We start from the raw sequence: 6,000 nt of genomic DNA, 5'->3' as shown, positions 1-6,000 counted from the left end.
AGGTATAATCACACAGCTAATTAATGGTTGGTGCCATGAAAATTCAAATAGTTCTATGGTGTAGTTCCAAAGCACATTGCTGTAACCATATACAGTTAAATTTTATTCACAGAATATCCTTAATGTCTCAGTGTAAATCTAGTTTTAATGACATCAATATTCAATTTTGGTAATTTAGGTATGATTTAAGCATTTGAAAGTTACATTTTACTGCTAATTATTCTTAGCTATTGGTTTGGATTCCTGTCCTGAACCACAGACTCCTAGCAGTGGGATTAAAATTGGAGACAGATACATGGTTGGTGATGTAGTATCCTTTCAGTGTGATCAAGGCTATTCTCTTCAGGTAGGTCTACTTTAAAATTTTAGCTTTGAATTTAATTACCCTTTCAGAATATTTTAGCAAATTAATGATTAATAATATAGAAGTTATAAAACAATACTTATCTCAGGCTGCATAATTAAACATTATTAAATCAAAAGGTATTCAATTTGTCAATGAGGTATTTGTGAGGGAAATTGCTGGAATGGACTAAATTGTTTTGTTTGCAAGTAATCAACGATGATTTTGAAATCAAAATAAATGTTTCCCTTTCTCTCTGTACACATAAGATGTAAAAATTGAACTCCTAGATTTTCAGAATTTTCAAATAAAAATGAAAGTGCTACTTAAAGCATTAAATAAAGCTTCCATGATAATAAATTCCCCAGATTCATAAAAAAATGACTACAAATAAGTTTTGCTAAAACTATGGAGTTACAATGTAAATTATCAATTTATGTGTTTATATTAATCTTTTGCAAGTTTTTTAAATGGTCTGAATTTATGGCCTCATAAAAATCTCCCTAAAGCATAGACCTATTAAGAAATTAAGGAAAAAAAAATGAGACAGAAACTATTTCCCATGTTAAATCAATAAATTTCTTAGAGGAAATAAAATTTAAAATGAATGATTTATAGTCTTTAAACTTTTATCCCAAATTATTAGTCTCAGTAGAACATTAAGTTTTTCTAGACTCTGTATAAATTTAATATACTTTAGTTGACTTTTCATATTTTTATAATAGAATTTTATAATCATTTTTATATATCTCACCTTGAATATTACAGCACTTTATTGTAAACCACTATATATATGGCCATTTCCCTTTTGTAATTATTGCAGTACCTTAGTAGAACATGTTTTGGTAGAACAATGTTAAAACAATTTTAATGTGATATAGAGTCTTAATTTTTCTACCAAAATCTTATTTTTTTTACATTTTAACACAAGTGTATATAATTACCTTCCTTGTTTTAAGTCACACTAAGATTTTCAATAGTATTAAATATATTACAATGCAATATATTGTTTTCATAAGTATCATTCACTATCCTATGTTATATTTAGACTTTTAAAAATGTGTACTGAACTGCTCTGTCTTGTTTATATAGGGCCATTCTCATATTACATGCATGCCTGGACCTGTAAGAAGATGGAATTATCCAATCCCAATTTGTTTGGGTGAGTTAAAGGACTATAAATTATTTATTAGATATTTTAAAGATACACCTTGTATATGTTGTTTTTCAAACATAAAGTTTGCCTTTTGCAGGTTTTATGAAAGTTATATTCCCAGGTAAATGTTTCAATTTTTTTTCAAATTTTAAAGTTTTACATTTTTTGGTCCCAAAGTAATTATCAATGTATGGCTTAAAACTACAAATTGAGAAACGGTATTAGGTTTTCTGATTCCCAGAGAGTTTTCTCAGTATAATATTGTAGAACTACTCATACTCATAGATCAGGAAAACAAGTAAATATTCTATTTCTTACTCTTGAGCCAAAATAAGTAAGAAAGCTAGAGTCTACCAAAGGGAGCATGACACCCCATGAGATGTATGATGTATCAAAAGAATACTTGAGACTTCAAAATTTGAACCCAAATATTTACCCTAATTTAATGCAGCTTCCAGTTATTTCTATCTACCTTAATTTTTTTTTTCATTTTTAAGATTCTGGTGTCTGTATGCTACCATTAATATTCTGGGCTCTATAGAGTATGAAAAGAAAGTGTGAGTTATGATTTCCATCATTAAAACATGATTTGTAGAAATAAATGAAATGAAATAGGAGAGTGATTTAGTGTTTAATGCCATTGAATACCTGATGGAATTTAAGAAAGATGAGAATGGTGTTGACTGAAGTCATTGGGAAATATAGTCAGTCAATAAAATTTACAAAGGGTATTGAATGGCAGATGTAATTAAATAAATGAAGAAGATTACCCTTTCACAGTGAACAAACCTGTAATATATTAATTTCCTTGGGCTAGTGTAACAAAATGCTATAGACTAAATGACTTCAATGACAGAAATTTATTTTGTCATATTTCTAGAAGCTAGAAGTTCAAGGTCAAGGTGGTGGCAGGGTTGTATTTTTGGAGTACCTCTTTCCTTGACTTGTAGAAGATGATCTTCTCCCTCTATCTTGACATGGCCTTTTCACTGTGAGGGAGCTCCCTGATAGTACACCGGTACTATTAGATTAGAGCTCCCTACCCTCATGACTTTATTTAACTTTAACTATCTCCTTAAAAGAGATATCACTTATCTCCAAATGCAGTCACATTTGGGAGTTAGGGCTTTAACATGTGAATATTAGGAGGACACAATTCAGTCTGTGATGCCTATGTGCCATATGCACAATTTTTGTTAGAGAGTACTGGAAATTAATGTTTGAGTAAAGATGCCTTTTATTGACAAACAATAATAAAAGCATTCAGACTTTAGGTTGGATGACAATTTTGGAAGGATTTATTTCTTTAGGTGTTATAAATAATTTATGCATATAATACCAATTACAAATTACATATATACATAAAGTAACTATTACAAAAAATTATATATATGCAGATGATGTCATTTATGTAAGTGTTATGAATGTGGGCTATGTATATATCCAATTAAGTATAAAATTGAGATGATAAAGATAAAAATTATATATATATATATATATATATATTTTGCTGATATGAAAGCAGAGAGTTTTGGTCTCTTATTCATTACTGTCCTTTACTGCCAAGAACAGTTAGTATCTTAAGTACATATCCAATAAATATTGTTGAGTGAACAAATTAAAGTTTTGAGATTCTACAGTATGTATAGTTTTTATAATGTCTTTCTTGGCATTCACTTAGAAATATTTTCTCCATCATAGCATGTTTCCAAAAATTTTATTTTTTAAATGGCTTTATAGCACATCAGTTCAGTTCAGTTCAGTTCAGTTCAGTCGCTCAGTCATGTCTGACTCTTTGCGACCCCATGAATCGCAGCACGCCAGGCCTCCCTGTCCATCACCAACTCCTGGAATTCACTCAGACTCACGTCCATCGAGTCAGTGATGCCATCCAGCCATCTCATCCTCGGTCGTCCCCTTCTCCTCCTGCCCCAAGTCCCTCCCAGCATCAAAGTCTTTTCCAATGAGTCAACTCTTTGCATGAGGTGGCCAAAGTACTGGAGTTTCAGCTTTAGCATCATTCCTTCCAAAGAAATCCCAGTGCTGATCTCCTTCAGAATGGACTGGTTGGATATCCTTGCAGTCCAAGGGACTCTCAAGAGTCTTCTCCAACACCACGGTTCAAAGGCATCAATTCTTCGGCGCTCAGCCTTCTTCACAGTCCAACTCTCACATCCATACATGACTACTGGAAAAACCATAGCCTTGAGTAGACGGACCTTAGTCGGCAAAGTAATGTCTCTGCTTTTGAATATGCTGTCTAGGTTGGTCATAACTTTTCTTCCAAGGGGTAAGCGTCCATAGCATAGTCTAATTTGTATAGTTATTCTCTTTTGTTAGCTTAGTTTTTTGTCTTTTTGATATACGTTTATACACCTTTAGTTCACATTTATACATTTATACACATTTCTTTTAAAGTGTTCTTCACATGCCTTCTTGCAGATACCTTATTGTTTACTTAGGATCTTACATGAGTAGATTAATTTTGTTATTGAATAACTATTTAAAAATTCTACAAATATCAAATTGCTTTAGAAAGTTGTATCAATTTAAATATCACTCAGTTATGATATGGTAATTTCCATTTTGCTGTAGTAGTAGCTTCGGTTATTACTCTTAACAAATTGCTTAGTTTTTAGGTAAATATTGTGTTTTGATTAAATTTATATTCCATTGAATATTTTTAACAAGGGAAGTATTAGATGGAAATGATATTTCAATAAAATTAAACTAGAAATTTTAAATTTATATAGGCTAAATTTGTATGAAACTATTAAATACTGATCATATTTTGATGTGCAATGTATCTACATTTTAATTTCAGCTAAGGTGCAATAGCTTTGCACGGCAAGTATATTATTCTGTTTGCTTATCTGTTGTATGGAATAGTAATAGGCCCATTATGAGAACGAAATGAGAGAACACATTAAAATATTTAACACCAAACCTGAAATACACAGGGTGTCCACAGTGGTATTATAATGAGAAATATGCAACAACTTAAGCGTCCAATAATGGGAAAAGGGGAAGTGAACATTATAATGGAATATTTAATAACATGAACAAAGTTTACAATATGTAGTCAAATATAAAAATTCTTAAAGTGATTCTCAGTATCATCCTGTTTTCTTTATATATGTAGTGTATAAACACACATGCATGAATGTATGCTTTTCTGCAGAGAAATAAAGAATTATAAAGGTAGACAGGTTATCTATGGGTAGTGGAATTCCAGAGCACTGTTATTTATTTTCTACTCAATTTTTATATTTTATAAATTTTGGACAGTAAACTTATACCATATTTGACAAAATGTTAGAATTGATATCATGACTATATTTTAAGGAGAAACTGAAGGCAAGAGGCTGATTCAGAGAATGCCTTAAAACTGTAGTCATTAGGCCTCAAGGTTACAATCTCATAAACTGAAAAATAAACAGTCAGCCAGATATTGTAGTAGAAGAAAGGAAAAATCACTAGAGATTTCTACGTAATAGAGATAAATCTGAAGGAAAAATCAAAGATGATTTTATCTTGGAGGACTATGCTGTTGTTGTGTCCTTAAGAAAAAAGCCTATAATAGGGCTCAAAAGAGTCTCCTATGAAACGGCTGGTGAAGCACAGTGTTGTCATTAAGGCCTAGGTGTGCATGAGCTTGCAGAGTCACTGAGAAAATAGGCAGGGGTGTGGACCTGAAGGCAGATGCAGTGTTTGTATTCTTGTTTTCATGGTTTGTTACTATTTTTCTTTCTCTTTCACTATCTGTTTTTTGTATTCTTTCTTTCTTCCTTCTCTGATTTTGAGATTTACACTCTAGCAATGTGGGCAATGCAGAGGACAGGATTTTGCGATCATTTCTAAAGAGATGGAAAGTAGTAGAATTACAGGGACAGGGAGTAACTCAAACACTTGAGATTGTGAAGGCAAGAAAGCAAAAGAGAGTCCTTGTGTTCTTTCACTTAAAATTCAGAATAAAGCAAAACAAATATACAATTGCATTCTTTCCAAGAACTTTAAAAGTACTTTTGATTGGCCAAAATATTGTCTCTATAATTCCCAATTATTGGATTGTATAATAAATATATGTAGATAATCAAATTTTAGGAAAATTAATTGGTAAACATTAATGGTTTATATATGTTGAAAACTGTTCTGGTTTAAAGATGGATGAGCTGAGATTTGAGAAGGGTGGAAAATATACAGGTGTATTACACAGTGATAATTACAACTTTTAAAGAAAGGTTGACATGCAGATTAACTACAAGGTTATATATATCCCCTTAGTAAAATCTGCTTGATACATAATTTATTCAGCTCACATAGCTAAAGATAGCTATCAAACTAGCTACCAATATCACATAGAACATTAATAAACTTTCTACTGAATTTGCCTTTATGATCTATAAGCTGAAGTTTGAATATATCTATTTGTTGCTGTTCATAATAATAAATGAATGAAGTTGCAGGTACTTTTACAGGTAACTTTCTAACCTGATGTGCA

Source organism: Capra hircus, chromosome 14, assembly GCF_001704415.2.
Source record: "Capra hircus breed San Clemente chromosome 14, ASM170441v1, whole genome shotgun sequence".
NCBI classification, from domain to species: Eukaryota; Metazoa; Chordata; class Mammalia; order Artiodactyla; family Bovidae; genus Capra; species Capra hircus.
The sequence above is the reverse complement of the archived record's forward strand: the minus strand, read 5'-3'. Positions refer to the sequence as shown.